This window comes from Bombus huntii, chromosome 4 (assembly GCF_024542735.1).
Source record: "Bombus huntii isolate Logan2020A chromosome 4, iyBomHunt1.1, whole genome shotgun sequence".
Classification (NCBI taxonomy): Eukaryota; Metazoa; Arthropoda; class Insecta; order Hymenoptera; family Apidae; genus Bombus; species Bombus huntii.
This window is the reverse complement of record NC_066241.1, coordinates 14413401-14440327: the sequence shown is the minus strand read 5'-3', so window position 1 is coordinate 14440327 and position 26927 is coordinate 14413401. Positions and strand designations below refer to the sequence as shown.

At 38.8% G+C, this 26927-nt stretch overlaps 1 protein-coding gene and 1 long non-coding RNA gene across 6 annotated transcripts in view; one reads left to right on the top strand and one right to left on the bottom strand.

Moving 5' to 3' along the window:
- The window catches only part of LOC126864412 (beta-3 adrenergic receptor-like), an 87346-nt gene that overhangs the window by 18157 nt on the left and 42262 nt on the right, over positions 1-26927 (bottom strand). For 2 of the 5 annotated variants that reach the window (XM_050615745.1, XM_050615747.1), the window contains one exon: positions 25883-25978. The exons of 2 other annotated variants lie outside the window; for them this stretch is intronic. The gene's annotated coding sequence lies outside the window, so the exon portion shown is untranslated. Of the gene's footprint in view, positions 1-18047; positions 18460-25882; positions 25979-26927 lie in introns of those variants that run through there. One more of the 5 variants, XM_050615750.1, reaches the window with a different exon arrangement.
- The window catches only part of LOC126864434 (uncharacterized), an 86207-nt gene that overhangs the window by 30860 nt on the left and 28420 nt on the right, over positions 1-26927 (top strand). The window lies entirely within an intron of this gene.

The following is a 26927-nucleotide window of genomic DNA, read 5'->3' as shown; positions in this document are numbered from 1 at the left end:
TTCTCAACGCGAGAACTGATTGTAATTTTAATAAATAAATAAAAAAAACAATATTATTCAATAAATGTATATCGAATCGAAATGTAAATCGGAACGAATTTTGCGGGCGATCCAATATCTTGGGAACTTGCATAGTGGTAAATATGGAAATTTACACGAACTGTTAATTTCTAAAAATCGAAATTTTCGGAATTGAAAATCCTGTAGACCATTCGTGATAAGAATCGATCAATTAAATAAATGAAGTGAGTTAATGTAAATTAATTACGTTGAAAGAATCCGTGGTAACGATTTCATTTAACGATTGAGCTTATAATTAGATGGTAGGGTTTGAATGTTTTATAGAAACATAAAGTACTTATTAAATTTGTCTCTCGCTAATGTTCCCGTCTCGCCATCGTGTTAGCAATTATTTACTCTACTTTCAGCCATTTCGATTCTTATACCATAAAATATTACTTCATTTTTACGGAATTCTGTCCGACTGTTTGCTTAAATAAAATAACGCGCACCAATATGGGTCACTTTTAAAAGAAGCAATAAAATTATGAGTCTCAAAGAGATCAATTTGTCAAAGATAAACGGAATCTTAAACGCCGGATTTACGAGAAAATCCGCGAAAAGCTGTGAAGTCACGCGACATTAATCGCCTTTCGTTTTTGTATTCAACATTTTCCTCGCAAAGTAACGCCGTTCCTTTCGTGGAATTGGAAAATCGAGATTTTCATACGAACGAGCGAACAGTGAAAAGAGGCGCGCCTGAAAAAGACTTCTCTTCCATTTTTCAATACTCGTCCACCGCTTTGACTTTCTTTCAGCAGCAATCGTAGGAATTTCTTATTTTTTCTTTTCATTAAAAATACATAAAGTAAAAAAAACTGCATACGTTTAAAATAATCGTCAAAAAATTCTACGTAGCATGAAATTTTTTAGATTCCAGCGTTAGGTTAATATTAAACTTTTTTTTACGATTCTCTATTAAGAGTCTGCTTCAAGCTAGTTTTTTTTTTTTATAAAATAGGATAGAACGATAAAATTCACAGTTTCGCGAAATTACACAGATGCGTTCGCATCGGAGATTTTCTTGGTCGATGTGAATTAAAGGAATTCGATTTCCATAAAATTGACTGTGTTAATAAGATGTATACGCAAAGTGCTCGAAGCAGAAACGAATGATGCGTTCGCCTCGTTTTGCGATTCTATTGACGAAAGCTCGTTAATGCTTCTCGCACAGTATAAATATCTTGCTGTGCTTTCAGTCAGAGAATGAGAAAACAGAGATTTAAACGCAGCGAACGTTTCCATTTTAATGGACCATCTATAATATTGTAATGCACGAAGTTCTTAGCAATCTGAAGCTAATTTTTCCCGTTGGAAGTTAATTTATCTTAAAAATATGAAAATATAAAGAAGTCGTTTGTTTCATAACGTCTGGAGTAACAATCGCTGTTACATATTTCTATATCCTTATCCTTTGATGCTGCTTATTCGATATATTAATGTTACTGATGAATAATTTATTAGATAATACAGGCGTCCTTTGGTTCACAAAAAGGATTAAGAATCCATGAATTAGAGAAATTCATACCAAAGTAATAAATATCGTTACTTTTGCAAAATTTAATTCCATTATTTAATTCATTTAAATTTAGTTCACTTCGTATTTTGAAGATACCTAAATTGTTAGAGAAAAGTTAATGTCTTCTGTTAACATTCTAGTGATAGTAATAGTTACAAAAAAAATGCACAACAAATATCCAGAAAAATTTTATGTCATTCTTAAATGTCTAGATTTAAACATTAGATTCAACTAGAATCAAACATACGATAAACACTTATTATTCAAGTTATACTAACACGTCAGAATAATTTACTTATAATTCTCAATGAGAATTGATTGTAAAATTCTTCCAAATAAAAAAAAAGTTCTTAAATTTCGAATATGTACTGTATATTGTATAATGAATGATGTACCTGTTGTATAAGTTGATACATGTTGAATAAGTTCAATTAATTTGTTAATCGGTATAAATAATGGACTAGAATGAACTATGTATATTAATATACATATATAATAATATATAATAGACAATGTTTATCGATAAAGTCTGTATGTTACAACGAAAACATATGCTATAAAACAGACGCTGAGGAATATAATTAATCGGGATAGCTAGGAAAATATTGTTTCTGCCTGTCACGTATATTCTTTATAATTTTTATTATCATTATTATAAGTTGTACGAGAACTTTCATGACTGACTGTATATCACTTGATCTGAAGTCTGAAAAAGACAAACAAAATTGAAAACAAAATGATATAATACACGACGCAAATGATTAAATTGTTGTATTTGATACTGACTTCGCATTAGAACATAATCCTGCAATGGATTATGCCTGAATATGTAATATGTATATACATGCATGTTTCAACATATGCTAGAACGAACAGATGCTATAACAAGGTTCTAGAAGCAATTACATAAATACGTTCGTTCCTGCACATACACACACACAAACCCATGTGCCACCGTACTACATTCTCCAACCATTAAAATCTTCTCAAAATCATATTTCGTCGATTATGCTATTCCACATGTTACAAATATCGAGTCATTTCGAATTTGTCGAAAACAATTATAATCGGCAAATAGGGAAGACAAATAAGAGCACGATAACGTTGAAAGTTTTCTCATTGAAGCTTCTTTTCACCCCGTGGTAAGCCAGCGAGCGGAAACCAGAGGAACGAAAGTGAAGCTACGCTACATGGTAACCACCACACATAACAAGGAATCCGAGTTTGCGAGTATACAGGATATAATTTCGAAACTACTGCCAGCTACGTTTCCTTCCTATGAATTTCCCAGCGTTAGGCTTTCATCTGTTTGTTCGGAAACTGAGGGAAAGTTTAGAAATAAACCATGGGATAGAGACTCATTTCGAACAGAACGTGGACAAATTTTTTGGCGTTTTCTGCAGACAATGATTACGATTCCCTTCTCCAGTAGCTGCTATCCGTGGACTGGGATATTATGAGGTCAAATAAAATAGAAAGAAATAGGAAGAGAAATAGATTTTTGTTGACCCACAATCAGTGTGAATTGGTATGCGAGCATGGGAGTTTGAAGAAACAGAAATGTTTTTTTATAGTAATATCAACATGCGTTCAATATTAAATATAGTATAATAAGTATAAATATTTACATTAATAATTAATATAGAATTTTAATTAAATTAAAATAAATTAAATTAAATAAATTTTTTTTGTTAAAATTTACAATCAATTCTCGCATTGAGAATTTTCAGTAATTGTTAATTATTAAATAAATTTAAATTTAAATTAAATAGAATTATAATTAATATAGAATAATATTAAATATAAATGAATTTCTGCTTTTTATTTGAATTGAAAAATGTTTCCACAGCATAACTTTATATGTTCCGAGGAATTTAAAAGTTACAATTGACAGAAAAAAATTAGGCAAAGCACATCTAAAAGAATTATAATCACGATCATATCTTTTCATGTAGGTAACTGCACTTTTCATCAATTTTTCTGTACATTTTGGATAAACAAGCATTAGAATTCTAATCCATTAGAATGTAATATCACTCAGAATATTGCGTTTCTCTTGCATTCTTTTTCAAATAACAATTTCATGTTGCATCATTTTCGAAGAGAATTTCATATCGTACAATTTACGAAACGCAGACTCGTTGAAAAATGCAATATCGGTAAACAGAATATTATCCACTGCTGCTGCCATGTATATGACAAAACAAATTGAAGCACTAGGTGACAAAATAATAATTTATATTTGAAACCGATATCCAATGTCATTTTATTTTATTTTATTTGTATTACCATTCAACGCAAAATTCACATCGATACGTTTATATCGATAAATCATTTTTAACAAATATTTAACTAATATTTAAATTACAAAAATAATATAATACTTCAGATACACTGTAATAAAGAGAACCGTCCCAAATAATTTTGCTGTTATAAACTTATATTTAACGCACATTAACCGTGAACCATTACTTAACAAGTGTCGAAATACTTTATAAAACAATTAAATTAATTTAAAAAGCTGCAGAAAGGTTGAGAGAAGTTTTTATCAGCTAGAAAAGTTTCCTTTCAAATTCAATCGATTCACGTTATCAGCATCGAACAAATATTTCCTAAAGCGAGAACAGCGGTCCATACGCTCCAGTGGCACCTTCCTATCGATCTTCCACGACGTTCCACCGCCTTCGATTACACCCTTTCGTCTCGCCGTGCAAAGTGTTTCGCGCAACAAGTACTCTAACGATAAATGACACTCGACCAGGGTTTTGAGTATTCCAATAAGACTTTTCACGTTCTCCCGAGAGAACGAAACTCCCTTCAACCGCTACTCTTCGACCTTTTCCGCTCGACTAACAAAGTAAACGGCTGTACCATCGATTTCCTATGGCGATTTTACTTGACAAATCGGTTTAGTCAAAAGTCTGAAAAAACTAAAAAGATTTACAAGAATCGCCTTTTCAAGATAACCCTGTACTGTTAGGGCATTGATGGATTTTTCCCACGTTTTCTCCATTTGCTAAAATAAGAGCAAAATTGAAATTTAACCGACTGTAACAAGTATGAGTAATAATTTATGTTAATAATAATTAAGAATTGCCATTATTTTTAATAAAATAAAACCTATCTTTGCTACATTATCCCTTCTTTATAAAGAACATCGGAAGAAACGAATTTCTACTATTTAATAGTAGACGAAAAATGTATCTTTCGTCCTCAAGGGAATTCGGCTTTCGAGAAATTGATTTCATAAATTCGTTCAAATATCGTTAATAGCTTGTAAATCGTCTCACGGGCCACAGATTGGCCATGGTTTGCGGCAAGGACTTGAAGCCTCGGTGAGAACGAGCCAAATCCTGTTACGAAGCAGCGTTCCACTTTATTAGCCGGCACGGGGACGTCGATCGAACGGAAAATGGCAGAATGCAGCGAGTTATTGCACATCTGCCCGTATGGTGTCCCTTAAAATTCTGAAATGGAAACTGATCGAATAGGCAGATGCGCGACCTATTGAAATATGCATGACGACGTAAACTGTTGCCAGCTTGGAATTCATCCGCCTTCCTATCGCATATCGTTACATATTCCACGCCTCTGCAAAATTGATGAAATTTCAAAGTCTCGTTATGCACGTGTAAACTCGAATGACCACGAAAATGTAGCCTACGACCGGTTACCAAGATTATTTTAGGTATGCAGTTTTACCACAACTAATTATTCAAATCGTAAACGGCTGTGAAGCTTCTCAAAAGTTATAGTTTGCCAAATGTCCTGCCGGACAAATTGTAAAGCACAAAGTAAAATAAAATAAAAGTTATAGATTAGGGGGAATAATGGAATAAGTGACCTTTTGTTTAGGCAAAAATTTAGAGCTGACCTACCGCCTAAAATGCCATTTTGAACGAGGTTGACCCTTTATACCTCGAACGACGCTTTCGTTCCTGACTGTCCTCCAACGAGTAGTCATCTGAGTCGTGTGCTTCCGTTTAGGATTGAGAATATCGACATGTATCATGCGTTATAGGATGGTTTATTGATCTACGTTTATGAATGAGGGTGGAAACAACGGTGAAGCTTTAAGAGTCGAACTGAGATGAATATAACATGAATATGTTGAGAAAGTGATAGAGTAAATTTTGTTTGAAAATGTAAATAGGATTAAACATGCAAATCTACTGCAATGATAATACTATAGTGTTTTAAATGCGTGATTAGTGTAGTAAACGCTATTTAACCAATAAATTCTGTAGATTTTCATCTTCCCTACATAAGCAGTTACTCCAATTATCTTTCAACTTGTATCGTATAACGAAGTTTTATCATCTGTATCGTCTTATGCCGTGAAAGCTCGCCCGATACTTTGAGTAGTTTACGTATAATCACACATTAAGTAGCTATTCACGAGTTTCAATTTAAACTCACGATGGAACTACGTAAAGTAAAAGCACCCTATTAATAATACATTAACAGCCCCGCGAGATCCTTCCAATTCAATTTGACTCCAGAAGACAATCTCTTCTATATTTATATAATTCGCTTAAATAAAACAAAAGAAAAATGGAGAGAAAGAAAAACAAGCGAATATTATAAAAGTATTAGGACGGAAAACAAATTCTTGTTGTTGTCGTTGAAAAATGTGTAAATAAGTGAGGTGGATTACACGTGTAGGTTGTTTGATAAGAAACGAGTGGATGAATTTGTAATAGTCAGTTGTATTAAAATCAGTATAAATACAAGAGATAATATATTCCAAATAATCATCGCTCGCTCGATGCTATTATGCCGATCGCAGAAAGGATAACCATAATAATTTAGGGATCACGTTCATACATTTATATCATCGGACGTTACCACAAAAAGTTAACCTTCTTTTGTAATTGCGGCTGAAGATTACAAAAGACGGCAATAACAATCTGTTCCGAGTTCGTTTGCCTCTAGACCTTGTAAACCAGCGGAAGAAGAGGAGGAGGACAACTGCTCCTGCAGTGCAATCTTAACCGCTCCCGCCGGGCTCGGGACTTAATGTTCCAGAGCCTGACGGAGCGGCGGATTACTCTGGCGGCAGTGGCCGAGCCGTACAGCATTTTCGACGCGTCACGAGGCGCTGGGGACCTGATCGGTTCGGTCGCCGTGTTCTGGACCGGGATCGCGGGGAGCCCCTTCTGCTCGGTGATCGAGCGAAGACGGGGCTTTGTGGCCGTGAAATGGGGCGACCTGGCAGTGGTGGCCGTCTACATGTCGCCCAACATCAGCTGGACAGAATACGCCTCCTCCATGGACGGGCTCGCGGCTTGCGCGAGGCGTTTGGGCGCCTGCCCGTCACTGGTCCTCGGGGACTTCAACGCCCACTCAACGGCGTGGGGCTCCCGCAGGACCAACGGAAGGGGTCGCGACGTACAGGACTGGGCGACCGCACTCGACCTGCGGCTTATGAACCGGGGGTCGTCCAGCACGTGCGTGGCGTGGCGGGGAGAGTCCATAGTGGACCTCACATGGGCAAACCCTGCCGCATCCCGCCGTGTTTCCGGTTGGGAGGTTTCCCCGGAGGAGCCCCTTTCGGACCACCTCTACATCTTCATGGAGGTGGCGGTTGGCGGCGTGATAGGCGACCGTTCGTTGGGTGCGCGCGGGCCCATCGGCCCACCGGGAAGGAGAAGAAGATTCCCGCGGTGGTCGGTGACCCGCCGCGACGAGGACTTCATGACGGCGGCCGCTATAGCTGTCGCTTGGTTAGAAGAATCCAGGATCGACGAGGACGCGGAAGCGGGAGCGACCCGGCTGTGGCGCGACATGCACGCGATCTGCGATTCGTGTATGCCGCGGTCTGGAGCCCCGCGCCGCGCCGGCGCTGTGTACTGGTGGTCCGAGGAGATAGCTCGTCTCCGCGAGCATGCATCCGCGCCCGGCGCTGGTACACCAGATCCCGCCGTAGGCGGCGGGTGGACGAAGACACGGTGGCTCGTCTGTACGAGGTCTACAGCGAAGCGTGAAGGCTCCTGCAACGAGCCATCAAGGAGGCGAAGAGGCGGGCCTGGGACGAGCTTCTGGCCAGCCTCGACTCTGACCCCTGGGGGCGCTCTTACAAAATGGTATTGAACAAACTCCGTCCATGGACGCCTCCCTTAACAGAGAGTATGGACCCTCGATTCCTGGATGAGGTCGTCGGCACCTTGTTCCCGGGAGCTTCGAACGAGGGAGATGGCAGCCCTACCGAAGAGGAGGAGCAGGAGCCTCAACCGCCAGAAGAAGAACCACGTGTCTCCGCGGGAAGGTGGAGCCCGGAATTGAGGGTCACCGAGGAAGAACTGGCCGGGGCCGTCGGGAGAATCGGAGCGCGGAAAGCACCGGGTCCCGATGGAGTCGCGGCCCGCCTGTGGAAGGACGTCGCCGACGTCTTGGCCCCGAGACTAATGCGTCTGTTCGACGGATGCCTGTCTCGGGGTGAATTCCCCGCGTCATGGAAGGAGGGGCGGATGGTCCTGCTGCTGAAGCCGGAGCGCTCCCCGGACTCGCCTTTCGCCTTTCGGTCGGTGTGCCTTTTGGACGAGGCGGGCAAGCTACTGGAGAGAGTGGTGGCTGCCCGCCTGGAGTCGCATCGGTCCCAGAGTGTGCCCGGGCTGCACGACGGCCAGTTCGGTTTTCGGAGAGGGCGGTCTACGACCGACGCTGTCGCCCGCGTCCGCTCCTTTGTCGAGGGGGCCGAGCGGCATGGTTACGTGGCGCTGGCCGTGGCGCTGGCCGTGTCGCTGGACGTGGTCAACGCCTTTAACAGCATCCCCTGGGACAGGATATGCCGGGCCCTCGAAATTCATCGGGTGCCCGCGTACCTGCGGGGTGTAGTCCGGGCGTTCCTCCGGGACCGGAGTATCGTCTATACGGGTTTCCCCCGTTCGAATTGCAGGCCCTGAGGTGTCGCGAGATTTACCTCCACACTCGGGGTGTGTCGGGCGGGGTGGGCCCGGTGGGCACCGACGTCAGGGTTCGGGCTCAGCGAGCTTTGCTCGACAGATGGCGCGCCAGCCTCGACACGAGAGCGGGTGCACCGGGGATAAGGCTCCTCGGGGCCGTCCTTCTAACTGGGACGTTTGGTTGGACGGCGGCGGACCTCCTCTGACCTACAGGCTGACGCAGGTGTTCACCGGACACGGCTGCTTCGGTGAGTATCTGCACCGAATCGGGAAAGAGGCGACCGCACGCTGCCACCACTGCGATGCGAGCGTGGATTCGGCGCAGCACACGCTGGAATACTGCTCGGCGTGGCCGCGGCCGCGCCACGACCTCATCGCGGAAATCGGATGGGACCTCTCGCCCCCGACGATCCTCGAGGCATTGTTGGTAAGCGAGAGAAGAAGGAGGGCCGTGACCTCCTTCTGTGAGCAAGTTATGCTTCGAAAAGAGGCCGCGGAGAGGGTGAGGATGCGGAACTCTCACCCTGAGAGGTTTGACCGGCGAGGGCGCGGCAGAGGCCATGGACGCGCTTCAGTGAGGCGCGCTAAGTCCGCCGCGCCCCCCGGTGGGGTGCAAACTTAGGCGCTGGCAATAGCTCAGCACCCCGGGGCCGCAAAGCAGCCCGGTAGGGGAACCGGGCTGCCTGGCACGGCGGCTCCGGCGACGAGGCGCGGTGTGACAATGGCCACACACCGCTCCATCAAGCGGTGGTATTAGGCACGCGAGGGGGGGGGGGGGGGGGGGTGTATCGCTCACACCGGTTCTCGGGCCCCTTTCGATCGCAGCCGGGACGGTCATCGTGGAAGTTTTAGTCGGTTGGAGTCCGGCACTACCACACCGCTTTTCCCCAGAAGCGACCTGGTGTCCACGTTAATTCCTCCACGTTAATAAAAAAAAAGACCTTGTAAACCAAAACAATCATTGATATTAAAGGCTCAATAATATGGGTCTCTCCCGGATTCGAATTTTGCGTTGACTTTTTCTACGTTCAAGTGCCGCTACATAAGTTACAACTATACTGCGGATTTTGATGTATTTATAGAAATACATTTGAAGATGCAGAATCACGCAGAATGTACATATTATGAAAACATCCAAAAGTGTTTTATCCAAAGTGTTTTCTACGATACTTGACGGGTAACATAATTTTCTATTGAAATTCCACTATTTACATAATATTTTGAAAAATTTGTATGAAAATCCACGGTGGATACGATTCAAAAAACCGAATAGATAAATAAATAGTGAATTTATTTAAAAAAAAAAAGAGAGAGAGAAACAAACCGCATTAATTTCTGTGCCTAATAGTGTACAAATGGAAGGATCGGAAAAAGCCAGAATTTCCCTCAATATACTTAGCAATAAGCAATGAAAGCATCGTTCATTTATATCTATTTTGTACCTATTTTTCATTGTTCACTTTGTCGCCAGTCAAACCTATATTTGCCACTCCTAGAATTGGTCCCGTAACGACAGCGCGTGATTAATCGCGATCGAACGAACAGACTGGAGTGAAAAAATATCAGGAGAAGGAGGAGAGAAGACAGACCCTCGCGTGTATGAACGATGAGATTCTTGTACGAAGTTAGCGGAGTAAAAAAAAGAAGAGAAGGGAAAAACAGAATAAACGGCAAACGAGGGTCGAGTTGGCATTATCGAGGATCGTGCACGCAACTCGCGTGATCATGACGAAGGAGGGGTGAGTTAACGCGAGGAATCCCAGTTCAATGCAAAGAAATAGACAGCACGAGTCTTTTCATCAAACGATTTACATCGATCCATGAAAATGGAACGCGTCAGCGGTAAATACGAAATTCCTAATACGTCGTTCGTAACTCGTGACCCAGAAATTGCGATCGGGAGCGTGCCATACACGCAATGTGACCCTGAATACCTGCGAGACGATTCGAGATAAGTTCCATTAATAGCGTGCTAATAAGAAAGTTGACGTAGTTGGAATCTCTCGCAATCAGATGTAATCGTGTAAGTTGGGATTTATTTCTAGGTGATTGTTGTGTTGCGTTATTTTGAACTTTCTTTTACGATACTCAGTACATTATGAATGTAATTTGTGAGATTTTATTTGTGCAATAGTTTACGAACTAAAAATGACTAAAGAGGGAATTGATGGAATGGACGAAGATTAATGATAATATGCAACGTTTTGGACAAATCTGCGCTAATTTTTGTAGTAAAATAGAAAAGACAAATGGCACATTTTCGTGAATTTTCATGAGTTGATAAAGATAACAGAAAAATTTCAATGTCTATTTGCATAACTTTCTATGATAAGAAAGAATCTCGTTCTTTACAGGACGGTCATTTACATAAACATTCTGTACACAACACCACTTAATTTAATTTAAATTAAACCCACCTTCTGTGTACTATTTTATTACAATCTTCGAAATAAATTTATTCTTCAACTTTTAACAAAAGATAGGCGTATAAATCGTAAGCAATCCGTATAACTCAAATTTCACTTCTCTAAAAAAAAAAAAAGAAAACCTCGAGACCTAAAATAATACCTTGTAAAGAGACTAAATCCTGTCGATGTCAAATGGCTGAAAAATTAATAATTTCCTGTTTTAAATTGATTTACATTTTATCTGTTTCGCCACTCTTCTAACTAACTGACCACGTGCGTATACATTATACTAGCTAGAAAAATTTGACGAATGTCCAGCTGGGCAAAGTAAAGTACATTAAAACATTAATGTAAAAAACAATAATGTAAAGTACATTAAAACATTAATGTAAAAAAACATTATACGTACTTGTTTGTGCGTACTATTCAAGATTCGTCGCAAGATCATCGGAATCTGAGAAAGTTGGCCGAATGAAATGGTAAGAAGAAAGGTCACAGACCAATCCGAGGGGAAGCAAGATACGCGCGCACCAACGTGGAAAATTTCTCCCCTTCCGACTCCTACAATATTATCTCTTAAAGTGATGTTCTCCTCCCGAAATTCAGAGATAGATCGAAAACCACGACGTACAACGTATTTTCAATGAAAACAGATCAAAATCCGAAAAGCTACGCTTCATTGTGTCATCCTGTTAGAGGCGATTTTTATTAGCGAATTTCTGGTGGACCGCCAACATGCTGAAAAATCCAAATCAAATTCAAAATCCAATGGACGACAAAGGTTTCCGTTGCTCGTAAACGTGACGCAATTAACGAAATGGAAATTCAATCGAAAAAAAATTATCAGTTGAGATTAAATTAACGTTGAAAAAGCTTCATAACGTAATATTCCGTTGTGGAAATTTGTTGAGGTAACTCAATTGGTAATGAAGTTTAAAGTTACAGAGCGTCATTAATGTTGAATTAGTGCGGAAACCTTTGAGTTGACAGAAGCTACTGATGTAGTAATTGTAGTTATAGAAGTTTCAGATCGGTATACATAACTAGCTTAAAATAAGTATTCGGGACGTATTTCCCCTCGTTTTCTCCTTCTAGAGAATCGTTTGAAACATAGGGTGTCCTGAATCGATGATATAACCGATAAGAAGAAAGTAATTCTAATTAAAAGATAAATCGGGGAGCATAGAATAAAATATTTTCACGCGACACCCTATTTTTTTTAAAAAAAAGTGGCTTTAGACGCTAATCTCGAATATTTGTACATACTTTAACTCTCTTGCGATCCTTAAATTTTTTACGTCACAATCTCGATTTCATTTTAACCAAGAAAAGAAATTTTAATGTTTTAGGAGATCTTTAGCGTAAGATTGAGGAAGGAAATTACGAGATATATTTAGAACGAATTTTCTCAGAAAACAAAATCTCGTATGAGAACGCTTTATTCGTAACATAATGTAATATAATATAATATAGTAACTTTATTTATTTGATAGATTTATTCACAGTGATGAGACAGGAAGCTATGATTATTTAATTAAAGCTACTTCTTAATGTAGTAATGTAATACAACTAAAACAATTAAAATTGGTACAACTAATTAACTTCTGAGTGACAACTCAACTCGCAACTGACTACTCACGACTCGTGACTAACTCCTAACTCATGATCTACTCCAACTCATGATCTACTACAAGACAATACCCTTTAGATTTAAGCATTAGATGCAACTAGAATCAAATATACTATAAACTCTTATAATCCAAGTTTCAGTACCACACCAAAGTAATTTACTTATAATTCTCAATGAGAATTGATTGTAAAAAATCTACAAAAAAAAAAAAAAATGATCTAATACAACTGACTAACTCTCTCCACCAAAACATCCTTTTTTATCAGTTTTAGTATTCCTACCACGGACACGTGTTTCGTAACTGTCGTTGATCCTTTTTCAAGTACCTATTTTCCTAAAAGGCCATGGGCATATTGCTGAGTCGCATGGCCTATTCGGATTTCGCGTGGTTTCTGGACCGTCTGCATTTTGCTTTTTTCCTGCACTGTAGTTCATCGGGTTTTCTTTAATGATTTTTCCACGATAGTACAATAATAAAACAATAATAGCATAACAGCTTATGTAGGTGTTCAACGACACTTCGAGGTGATTGTCACGTAAACTTAAGGGTTGGTTGATGAAATAAAATAGCTGAGTCGTAACACAACTATTAATTTTGCCTTAATTAAACTTTATTATGAATTCAGCAATCACGATGTAATACACACTGAATTAACATAAATCACAATTCACTCCAACCACGTTATGTAGGACTTAGTTACAATTATACGTTAAGTACGCGACTGTTATAAGGGTAGAGACCGGTAAAGATATGTTGACTATTCTAAGGATACAGAATAAATGAGTGTTACTGACGATACTGTGTCTGAGGAAGGCTAGGGGTCGGTGTGTCTGAGGACACTGAACTATCGGATTTGTTGATGACAATTTTGGTTAAGGAAGTGAGGATAGTAGACACCGTTTCCGATTGAATAGTAAGTGGACCAGGAAGGGTTTTAGCCGCCCTCGCGAGAAAGTTGCTAACGGAACATACTAAATGTGAAGAGAACCAACTTTCTAGGTTAATACGTGGTAGACAATAAACGTAAAAGGGAATCTAAAACAAGAAATACTCGCTTGGTCCGAAGGACCTTAACTATGAAAATTCCAAGACCCCTGGTGGGTACTTAAGACTATTGAGGGTACGCGCCAAGGATGTGCAGACATCGGGGTGCCATCCTGTCCGCGGTGTGTGGCCTGGTCTCTGATGTGAATTGACGTTACATGGTCCACGACACTTCCTGGGTCGTGAACTGCAAATTTCTTGGCAACGACGAGGATGTCACGTAAACTTGAGGCTTAGATGATAAGAACAAGAAGGTTGAGCCGTAACACAACTATTAACTTTCTTTTTATCAAAGATTATGAATTCAATAATCACAATTGAATATATACTGATGCGTATGTATAAATTATGTACGCGACTCGTCTAAGAGTAGAAACGGTAAAAGATGTTGACTATTCTAAAGATAGAGAATAAGTCACAGGAATACGAGGCTGTCCGCCTCTTTTGCGAACGGGTTATGCTCGCAAAGGAGCGATGGAGAGGGATGGCGGTCAGGCGGCCTAGAGCCGCTTCATCGCCGTCCCAACGGACCGCGACTAGAAGGGGGATGGCGCTAGGGACAATGCCCGGCCCCCATCCTAGGGCCAAACTCAACAGTTAGGGAAATTTTTAGAACTGGCTCGATCAAGAGGACGCAGGAGGGGGGGGGGTGCAATAGAAAGATAATTCGTAAGAGGTCCCCGAAGCACTCCTGTCACACGCGTAGGATGGTCATCGTGGAGTTTTAGTCGGTAAGAGTCCGACACTACTCTGCTGTTGCCGATTATTAGCAGCAGCGAAATGTCCATGAGGATTTCTCCACGTGCAAAAAAAAAAAAAAAAGATAGAGAATAAGTGCAGTTCAGTGACGATGCTGTGTCTGAGAAAAACTAGTGATGGGTGTGTCTAGCACACGGTACCATCGGATTTGTTGATAACAATTTTGGCTAGGAAAGTAAGGCTAGGATAGTCATTGCTTCTGATTTTTTTTATTTATTTATTTGTTGAAATTACAATCAATTCTCATGTTGAGAATTTTCAGTAATTTTTCTGGCGTGGCGCAGTGACATGGCTGTTTATTTACAATAAGTTAATACTTATTATAGATAGGTATAATTTATAAGTATTATAAGTAAGTGCATATGCTTAATTTGGATAATTAAATGAATCTAACGTTTAGGTCTAGCGGGTAGTGCCTCTTCAGCCTGCGAATCTGGTCCGTCGTATCAAGTAGTCCAGTGATTAGGGGGTTTCGGTGTTTGTTGACTCTTTTGCTATATCTGTCGCTATATTTTGCTATTTCCTCTTTGACTGTGGGTATCTTGAGGTAGCGATGGATGGTTTCGTTGGTAACATACCAAGATGCGTCTATTAAGGATCTTAGCGTTTTCGATTGGAAGCGTTGAAGTATTTCGATGTTGGAGTTACTTGCTGTTCCCCATAGTTGGATTCCGTAGGTACAGACAGGTTTTATTACGGTCTTGTAGAGGGTAATTTTATTCTGTATGTTTAGTTTGGAGCGTCGGCCCGTGAGCCAATAGAGTTTTTTTAGTTTGTCCTTTAGTTGCTTCCTTTTATCTGAGATGTGTTTCTTCCACGTTAGTCTCCTGTCCAGGGTCATGCCCAGGTATCGGACTGTGTCCCTGCTAGGAACTGTTGCATTGTTGATGGTGACCTGGGGGCAGGTTTGTTTTCGGAGCGTGAAGGTTACATGTGAGGATTTCTTTTCGTTAATTTTGAAGCCCCATTTCTGAAATCACTTTTCCATGGAGTCGAGACTTCGCTGGAGAGTGGATGAGGCTATTACCGGGTCTGCGTGAGTAGCTAATAGCGCTGTGTCGTCTGCAAATGTCGCTATTGTTATCTCGTTTGATATAGGTAAGTCGGCAGTGTAGATGGAATACAGTAGGGGTCCGAGGACACTACCTTAGGGTATGCCGGATTCTATTGGGAATGTTGCGAAAGTGGCGTCTAGGCATTTAACCATGAATTATCTATTGGTTAGGTAGGATTTTAGGATGGAGTAGTAGAGGTGAGGTAGGATCTTTTTAAGCTTGTATAGTAGCCCTTCATGCCATACTTTGTCGAATGCCTGTTGGATGACTAGGAAAACCGCTGAGCAATATTTTTTCTTTTCGAGTGTTTGGCTGATTGTATGGGTTATGCGGTGGATTTGCTCTACTGTTGAATGTTGTTTTCAGAAGCCGAATTGGTGATCTGGGAGTGTTCTCAAGTTCTCTAGGATTGGAGGGAGTCGGTTCGTGAGCATCTTCTCGAATAGTTTGGACAGGGTAGGTAAAAGACTGATTGGGCGATAGGAGCTGGTTTCGTATATCGGTTTACCGGGTTTAAGGATGAGGGTAATCAATGAGATTTTCCAGGCCTTAGGATAGTGTTCCAGGCGAAGGATAGCATTAAAAATCGATGTGATGAGTGCTATCCCTTTTATGGGAAGTTCCTTGATTGCTTTATTGCCTATTAGGTCGTGCCCTGCTGCTTTCTTGGGGTTTAGGCGACTGATTGTTTCTATAGTCTCTGCAGAAGTGAAGAGTTCGATAGGAGATTTGGAAGGGGGTGTGCAAGTATTCAGTGACGTCCGCGGCAGCTTTGGGGGAATGGGGTTTGAATACTTTAGACAAGTATTTAGCAAACAGGTCGGCTTTTTCTATAGGGCTTCGCGCCCATCCACCTTGCGGACGGCGGATAGGTGGGATTATTTGTGGGGGGCGTGTGAGTTTCCTGGAGGCCTTCCATAGTGAGTAGTTGGAGTCGGCTGTGGGGGATAAGCTGGCGAGGTATTTTTGGAAACAGTCGTTTTTATAATTTTTTATGGTTTTGGATAGCTTTCTAGTTGCGTTATTTAGTTTGCGTTTGTCATCCGGTGTTCTATGGGTCTGCCATACTCTTCTTAGTCTACGTTTTTCTGCTATTTTTTTTTAGTATGTATTGGGGATATTCTTGTTTGCTGATAGACGTTTTTGTCGGTGTGGAGAGGCGGATGGCGTTTATTATGCTCGTGTTTAAGTATTCCGTGGCTGCTTCGATTTCTTCCTTAGTTTTTAGTGGAGTTAAGGCTGAAGTTGAGTGTGTAAAGACTTCTCTAAAGAGCTGCCAGTTGGTGTGTTGGTTGTGAATGGGGCCATTAGATGTATTCTCGATAATTGTTGAACTGACTATTGCCATCACGGGGGAATGATCAGAGGAGAGATCAGCCGAGGAGTTGGTTTGGACGTGTCTTGATGAGATATTTTTAGTTACGAAGAAGTCGAGAAGGTCGGGTATTTTGTTGGTGTCAGTGGGCCAGTATGTGGGTTCGTATGTGGTGAGGTAGTTGAGGTTGTTGTTTATTATGCTGTTTAAGAGGTTTTTGCCTCTTGCTGTAATCAGTCTGCTGCCCCATTGGGTGTGCTTGACGTTATAGTCTCCCCCAGCTATGAATCTATTGCCCAGGGTGTCCAGGAAGTTATCAAAGTCTTCTTTGGCGATGGAGTGTCTGGGAGGGCAGTATACTGCTGAAGTGGTGATTGTGCCATGACAGTCTTCTATTGCTACGTTTGTTGCTTGGAGGTAGTCTTTCTGGAATGATGGAAGTTCGTAGTGCTTAATACTTGCTTTGATTATTATTCCGGTGCTACCGTGGGCCTTTCCGCTGGGGTGTTGGGTATGGTAGAATTTGTAACCATTTATTTTCAGGTAGTTTTCGTCGGTGAAGTGGGTTTCCGATACGAGCATTACGTCGATTTGCTGGTGTTTTAGGAAGAGTTCTAGTTCAAGTTTGTATTGCGCTAGACCGTTGGCGTTCCAAAGAGCTATGCGCCTTGGTTTTATTTTGTGTCGGGGCGTATTAATTTATCCATGATGAGTGTTAGTAGCGATAGCAAATTATTTATTTGCTCTGATTGTTTCTCTATTAGCTTTTCAAGCCTAGAGAAGAGTTAGGTGGGTTAGGGACACTATTTTGGGAAAGATCCCTTTGGCTGTTCGGGTTATTTTGGATGCCTTGTACTGCTTGGGCATAGGAGGTTGAGGTGGTGATGAATTTGGTAGGACTGGGTGTTTGATTGGTTGAGGGGATTGGGGTAGTCGTGAATTTCGGCGGGCTGGGTGTTTGGTTGGTTACCTCTTTTGCTCTGAGTTTAGGGTACTTGTTTGTGTATAGAGTTTTATAGGCTGAGCAGCCTTTGTAGTTGGCAGGATGGTCACCTTGACAGTGGATGCATTTCGCTGGGGTTTCCGGTGATTTAGCGCACTGGTCAGTGGAGTGAGTGCCTGCACATTTAACGCAGTGGAAAGTATGGTTGCAGTATTTCTGCGTATGACTGTACCTTTAGCACCTTTTGCATTGCACTATTTCTTTTTTCACAAGCGATGGTTCGAATTTTACTATTGCGTTCATTAGGCGACTGATATTGTAGATTTCCTTATTGTTTGGCTTTTGTTTTATATCTATGAAAAATAAGGATAACGGGTCTTTCGAGACTCTATGCCTTATATTACTTACGTTGATGACTTCGTGTCCGAGTTTGGAGAGTTCGTATTTGAGTTCATCTATGTCTGCTGAGTGGTGGATGTTTCGTAGGACCACCCGGAAAGGCCTTTCCTGTTTGAGTTGGTAGATGTGGAAGTTGGCGTTCAGGGTCCTAAGTATCTTGGTGAGTTTTCTGTAAGCTTCTGGGTTCCTCGGCAGTATTTTTACTTTATTGTTATTTATCTTTAAGTTATAGTCCTCCTTGGAGATATCTCTCTCTAGGGACTTGATCATTGTTTGTATGTCAATGACGTCATCCACAAATATTGGTGGGGGAGGGGGGATTCTCTGTGATTGTTGGTTTGGCGGCGGGTCTGCGATTTCCATGGCGTCGTTAGTGGATTGCAGTACGGCGAACCTGTTGTGGGTGTTTATTTGTATCGTTGATTGTTCGTTCCGGGTGTCGATTGTGTATGGTTTTGCTGTTTCTATTTTCCGTTTCTTTGTAATATTAGCGTCGTTGGTGCGGAGAGTTCTGCTACACTTCTGCCACGGGGGGGGGGAGAGGGGGTAGCGCGGGGTAGTTGCGAGTCTGCTCCGGAGAGCCTGGTCGCGATTGCTGGGCCATCATCGAGCTAGTTGATTCAAAATGAATAACTAGTCGTGAGGCTATGAGGCTAGTATTCGGGTTGGGGTTAGGTGCGTGGAATTTTCTTCTCCCTAAAGGGTAGGAAACACTTGGCTGTGTTCACTTTCGACGGTTGGGCGACACGTGTTGTTTTCGGACTACACTGGGCACTGATTGCTTCTGATTGAATAAGAAAAAGGTTGCCGGGCAAGGAAGGGTTCTAGCCGCCCCCGAGAGGAAGTTGCTAGTGGGAAGCATCATACGTGAGAAAAACCAACTTTCCCGTATTTTCCCGATGTAGACAATAAATTTAAGGAGCACTTGAAACAAAAGATACTTGTTTGGTCTGACGGACCTTAATTATAAAAATGCCAAGATTTATGGTGGGTCCTTAAGACTATTGAAGGCAGTAAGGATGTGCAGACATCTGGATGCCATCTTGCCCGCGGTGTGGGGCCTGGTTAGTGTAAAGAGTCATTGGACGTGACAGTAGGTATCATGCCTGTCGATCAAGTCCATTCAATTATACTACGTATTATACGACATTTTGTATGTATACAATGAACATTATGGGATAAAGTAAACCGATTATAGCGTGTAAATTAGGGTGCAACAGAAACGAGGACAAAAATCGTACAAGTATGTATTCGTAAGTAGGTATTTCACATCCTTTAATTTTACTTGCGGTAAAAACCATTGTCCACACGTGGTCATGCATTCTAATCGCGATTCTCCGGTTTCATCGAGCAATGTAATTAGCCGGGGAAATTCAAACCATTAACGTATCGTTGTAAAAAAAGAACGAATAAAACTGCTGAAGATAGGAAAAAAGAGGGAATAATCTTGCCGGAAGTGACGAGCGATGAGATAGAGAGGGTAATGGAGCCGAGAAGCGTTGGAATTGTTCGAACGAACATCCTCTTAAGTAGCCATTTAAAGTCCGCATTCCGACCACGTGAAATCTCTTTGGTGACTCTCTTGCTCGTCGAAATTTTGTCGCGTTAAAACGGTCACGTTGTGCCAACAACGGTGAAATATTACCACTTCCGAGTCCCGGCGAGCTTAGAATGGAATACTATACCGCAAACTAAGTAACTGTGCTTAAATTACACCACGCTAGTTGCTACAAAATGGAAAACTTTCGTCCTAATATTCTTAAGAGGCAATCGCGACACGTACAACGTTTGCCAGGCTAAATTGTGCCTTTGGTAAACTCAATGGACTGTGTTCTTTAGACAGACATCCTGCTGCGAAACAACTACTGCTCACTATGTGCTTTCGAGTGGGCTTCTCAATGACACATTCTTGGAAAGATGCGTGACAGATTCTGAATCGAGGATATGGCATGTGTCGTTTTGCCAGGCAATGAATACTATTTTCTATGGGAAATCTGCTTTTTCTCTACCTTTGTATTTTGTTTTCCTTCTTCTGTTCTCTTTTTTTGTAACCAATGATGTTTGGTATATGTCTAAACTACGTCTACACTGTACGGGACAAGCTATAGATCTGTGTATTCTCTGTAAAAAAAGGTATTAAGGCACTTAGATCAGTTTCTTTTTTTTTATTTACTTATTTAATTTGTATTTTACAATTTGTCCTAATGGATATTCGGTGAATTTTTCTATCTTTATTGCTAAATAACATGTGGATGGCTACCCCCAGCGGGATACCATCTTTGAGTTTGTCTATTTTATTTCTTTAAATTCTACCAAATGTCCAAATCGGACAAATTGTGAATATAAACAACTAAATAAAAAAAAAATTTATTTTTTTAGTGAGGTCAGTGGGATGTTTTCTTTTCAGTCTTTTTTTTATATGGGGTTTGCTCGTTTTAGCAGCCAACTGGTTTGGATGTGTTACCATTTTTCCCTTGTATTTTTTTTTTTTTTTTTTTTGATATCTGTCGATTTCTTCTTTGACCATTGATCAGATCAAGGATTTACCATCCAAACCGGTTGGCTGCTGAAACGAGCAAAACTCTCATAAAAGGAAGACTAAAGGGAAAACACCCCACTGACTTCACTAAAGAAATAAAATAGACAAATTCAAAGATGGTATCCCGCTAGGGGTAGCCACCCACATGTTAATTAGCAATAAAGCTAGAAAAATTTACCGAATATCCATTAGGACAAATTGTAAAGTACAAATTAAATAAAGAAAAGATCAAAGATTGATCAAATGATATTTCAACTTTAATTTTGTACAATTTATCGAAAATTCACAGTATGTCCAGCTGGACAAATTGTAAAGTACAAATTAAGTAATAAAAAAGAAACTTATCGTATGTATGAGAAACAAAGACAGACAACGTAGTACTTTTACACTCACGTTCTCAGATTTAAAATATTTATTTTATTTACTTTAAACTTAGCACTCTCAGATATCAGTATTCTAACACGCACTGTCATAACGTGTGACTAAATGTTAAAAATATTGATTTCCATAAAAAGTTTATGACTGTGACATTTGCGATGGACCAATATATTAAGAAAGTGTTCATAGTATATACACCCACACATTTAAGATGGTTTCCATTTCATTTTGAATTTATTTTATTTTGCTTGAAAGGAAAAAAGTTTCCTGACAAAAAAATTAAGAATATTCTTGTTTATACGTAAACAGTAATTTCAACTGTATATCGATATTTTCTATATAAAAATATGTACGTAATAAATTTGTATTACAAATCAGAGAGGAAAATACGAGTAAATAAATGTGTAGAATTATAAGGTATTAAAGAAAACGCGGTGGAAGCATTACATAACTGACACACAAAGACGGATGCGCGTAAAAGGACAGAGCAAAACAAGAAAAGGAAGCATAATAAAATGAACGATGATAGCTCTTTTCTCTCTCTTTCTCTATATCAGCCGATATTATTCAATAGTCGATATTCAATAGTCGAAGTAGGAGCATTGACTTTTATGCTATTTCAGAGTATCTTCAAAGAAAAATTGGTCAGATCACTTACGTACGTCCATTTTATCTAGTTATCTTATATTTTATTTTAGATAGAAATAGCAAAGCTTTTAGAATTTCTTTTCTTACGATGGTGAAAAATATATAGATGCTTTTGTGTATAGATGTTTTTATTGAAATCGAAACAGAATTTTCAGCATATTAGCGAAAATAAATTCCTCCAGCTATGATCACTACAAATTAAAATTGATGTTATATGTCTGCAATACCAGCGTTAACATTTAACCAGGTTTTTCATTTTTCTTCATTTTCTCTATCTTTACTGAAAAAAAAAAAAAAAAACTGTAACCGTGTCTATTTTTACATAGATCTACAGCCGACCTATATCTGTATATGTACGTACATCGACGTAAGCAAAAGAATACAATCGATGTAACCGCAGGGTCGACACGGTGCGCAATTACCGTGGAATCCGGAAATTTTAATTAAATCGACACGGAAATCGTTGGTGAAACGAATATTCTAACAACTTGGTAAAAGTAATTTTCTCTCGATAGCAGATAGACGGTACATTTCTGTGAGTGAAAAATCATCATTAGCATTTAACGTGTATTATAACATGTAACGTGTAATTAAGTGCTTGAAGATTTGTTTTAATAAAATAAAATATAAGTATAAATGAAAGAAGCACAAAAATTGTTAACATGTTTTTGTTTAACTGAAAAGATATTACGATTGATCGCGAGTAATTTGTTATACATGGTGATGTGGTAACGAGAAAAATTTTAAATGAACTGTCCTCGATGACAAGCCTTATCAATAACAGCTCTCGCGAAAACCGACGCTTTTTATCTCCGTACAAATTTCTGTTCATATGGCGCTGAATTTGTTGCAACCCACGTACTTTTTATTTTTGCTTTTAATCGCTACAAGAGCTCGCAAAGATAGAAATAGCATGTTTCAACAGGAAAACGAAACTGATAAGTCTTCCTATAATATATATGAAGAAGACTTATCAGTATTATATATATATATCTTTTTTTATTAAAATCCTTTTTCTTCCATCGAACTATTCGCTGGTGAAATAACGTTTAAACTTTAACGATTTACAACTTCTAAGGAACAAACCTTTTACAATAGCTTCGCGATTGATTCCTTGAAAGAAAGTACATGAAATTGATACTCTGGAGCACGGAAGGATTGAAGGTTACTCTCTGTCTACATATAAATTAAAAAAATTAACTTTTCGCATGTCCTCCTGTCCTTAGCCCATTTTTAATTAAAAATGAAGTTAAAAAAGAATTGAAATTATAGAGGAGCAGTTTTAAAATCCAGTATATTGACAACCAATCTTGTACATGAACACGCAAAGAAAAACTCAAATCCGAACAAAGTTTCTAATTAACAATACAAATATGGACTGATTAGAAATAGATAACGACGAATTGAAAATTATTTATGAGCTAGAATTATTCACGTCGCATGCTCGCATATGAAGTTCAACTAATAGCTCAATTAGTATAAATCATCCTTCTAACGTTTTTTCTCCTTTTTTTCTTTTTTTTTTTTATTATTTAATTTGTACTTTACAATTTGTCTAGCTGGACATTTGGTAAATTGCTTCTAACGTTTCGTAAAAATTCCATCCGGTTATCGAGTTGACACGTTTCGTTCGCTCGGCGTTTTATTTGCTTCGTTTGTTTAATGTTTAACGAAACAATGAAAGAGAAAAAATAAGAGAAGAAACTATAAATCTGAATAAAAGTATCGATAATTGCGATTGTTAGAACAAAACCATCAGGGTGGAAATGGATTACATAAGAAATAAGCCAGTTCAATTAATATAGCTCGTCGATTAAATTTACTTTTATTGAATTGGCAGAGGAATATTTAAGCGCGTATCAAACGTATTCGACCTGGTAACCTTTTGGCCGATTTCGTGACGTTGCTCCTCCAATAACAAATGACCGAAAGTTATCAAATCAGAAAGGCAAATTGCCAGGTAATAAGAAAACTCCACTTATCTTTGTGGACGTCAATACATAATCTTTTTTGAGGAGAAATAAAATCCACCACCTAACGATTGAATTTCCATATACAGTGGTTCACCAGAGTATTCAAACATCTGTCACAGAATTATTTTATGGATACGTTACGTGCATTACACGAGAGTTTTTCAGATTTCTTCGGCACTGTAATGAGTACCAAACACAACTATAATGGAAATTTACCGAATGTCCAGCTGGTCAAATTGTAAAGTACAAATTAAATAATAAAAAAAAAATAAACTATAATGGTAAAATTTGAAACCAGTCCGAAAGAGTACAGAAGTTACAAAACGTTTATTGCAAACAGATCTTTAGAGTACTGTAGCCCTTAGCAAGAACAAGAATAACATTTGCATGATTTTAACCAACAAATAATCGCTAATAACTCTGGAAGTTGAATACAACTTTAAAATAAAGAAAAAAGAAAAAACAAATCTTTGCAAGATGTGCTTCTAATAAATATCTTGTACATATAACTCCCATATACATTGCCAGATTCATTCGGAATTTTGCCAATGTAATGAAGCTAACCGTTATGATGCTAATTTTTTTCTTTTTTTTTTTATTATTTAATTTGTACTTTACAATTTGTCCAGCTGTACATTTGGTAAATTTTTCTAACTTAATTACTAAATAACATGTGAATGGCTACCCACAACAGGATACCATCTTCGAGTTTGACTATTATGGTGCTAATGAAATTTCAAAATGTTTTGTATAATATATGCATAAAAGGTTCCTAGTTTCTAGGAGTGTTCGAATAGTCACTGGTGTAGATACATACGTTCACATGTCATATCTTATCATCCAGTTCCTATATTGACTATATCTTTATTTTCGTCAATATTAGAAAATCAATATTTACTGTATTGAATTTTCACAGTACAAAATACATATAAATGACATTTCATCTGTTATTTATGTATTCCTATCAGTTGAGTATGTTTAATCGCTGCACTTTTGCCTTTTGTTGTTATATTAATTAGCTTATTAATGGATTATTAACTTGTCACTTTTATCGCTAATATTGCCTGTTAATTAACGTGAAACATGTGAGTTATATTTATTGATTCATTAATCGTTTCATCTTTCACTTTTGTGCCAGTTACCCACTCTGAGAATTTCTTTTTTTATTTATTTAATTAGTATTTTACTATTTGTCCAGCTGGACATCTTTCTGAGAATGCAGCAATCATTTGTCGCCTCCATGAGGACAATTTGAGACTCATTATGGGAATATTAATGATGATCAATGTTTCCCGTGTTTCCTTTAATAACAATCAAAATTAATCCAGCAGAAGCTCGATTATCAGAATACCAATTGTAGAATATCAATTAACGGAAAAGGGAATGGCCCTCGTGAAAAAATATATTTATCTTCCTTTATTTTGTATGAATAATCGAATAATTAAATTCCTACTGTAGTAATAACATTTAAGAATCGTTATCGATTGGTTTATTATATAAAAATGTGAGCGAGTGAAATTTTTGTATTTAAAATTTCATATCCGTGTTCGTTACGTTACGAAGATTCTCGGTTACACATCAAATAATCGCTCTTGTACATCGTTCAATAAACAAGCTGCAATTTCGTCGAAATTAAATATGAAACGGGTCCGACGAAAAAATGTTGAGATATTTTATTTACGAAGCTTTTTAAGTGAGTATGCAGCATCCCACTAGTATAATAATTTCTATCCCTTTACTGCGAAACCGTAGAATCACGGATAACAAATTTGTTTCGTTTCGCGTGAATCAAAAAATTTTTCTATAGAAAAGCGCGCGAGTAAAATCAACTTTTCCTCCATCCTTTACGTCGATGCAGCGTATCGTTAAACAAATACCCACAGCTCAATCGGAAATATCTATCTTTATAACGTAAATATTAAATATCTTTTTCCTTTTTTCAAACAGAAGTTCAATATTATTTGTTACTAGAAGCAAATAAGCAGAAGAAAGCAATTTATAACATCAACATTAAATATCGTGCTTATCTTCGTCATATCAAAATTAATCATTTTTTTTATTTCTCCGTAGGCTCCGTTATTATGTGTTATTTAAAAAAAAAAGCAAATAAATTAAACGGATTTGTAATATGAATATAAATATCTTTTTCATGTTTATAATATAAAAATAAAATAAATAAAAAGTCATTCGCTATTAAAAAGAAACTAGCAAAAAGTAACAAACTTTTCCATTTGTATTTCCATAATAATCACGATATTTCTTTTTCTGTCTCAATTTACTCATAAACTATCCGATTTTTCGCTCACCATTGTGCCCAAAATAAAGACATACTCTCAGTTCCATTGTGTCCTTTCATCGGAGTATCGAATCCGCGTGACGTTTACAGTTTTCACTCATCGTCTCTGTTGAGAATACAAAAAAAGAGGATATTAACAGAAAAGCCATCATCTATTCTATACACATTTATTCATTTCTGTTTCACGATTATCGGAACATTGTTAGCCAATTTCGAACGAATCATCCTCATCGTTATTTATATTATTCTTCAAATTTAAATTTCCTTTAATAAATCTGCGTAATTTTCGTGAATAACAATTTTTTTACCTCCATTCTTTTCAAGCATATGAAAGTTATGGTTCATTTTTCAAAAAATTTTTTCTGGACTTTTTCCCAGACTCGTTTAATGGAGTTATGAATAAAAAACGACGGCTTAATTGCGTAATAGCCTTTTCGAGGATGAAGTTACCACGAAATACAGGTTGAATTTGTTTCATGAATAAACTTCTATTGAGATTTATTCGGATCATCGCGCGTCTTTATTTCCTTTATCTCCTCGCCTTGTCACCGTGTCTATTTCATCCTGTTCGATTCAGCTCTGATCGATTCCCGGGATTTTATTTCAGACAAGTGAATCGATTCGTGACTTTCCTTCTCGTTCATTTCGAAATACAACGTTGTAAGGAAGAGGAAAATCGAAAAGAATGAAAGACGCATGATCTGTGAATAAAATTTTCCATCAGAGGATTTTTCCTATCAGCCGATGTGTCTTTCATGTAGATATTAAAGTAGGGGATAACTTGTGAATAAAAGGGGGAAACCGTGGGAGATTAATGGACTGGAACTGGAGGATGTTTTTTTCAATTATCGTTACATCGTCGAGGAAATAAAGGTATCCCTGAAATTGGTGGGTTCGTTTGATATGAGCTGTTTTGGAAGAAATTTTGTACTTGGTGCAAATGATGTAAATTGTTCAATTAATAAGAAAAAGGACGAAGAAGAGATAGAATCGACTGATTTTCTTTGAGTCTATAGCCTACGGTACTTCTAGAAAAATAAAAGTTGAAGACGAAT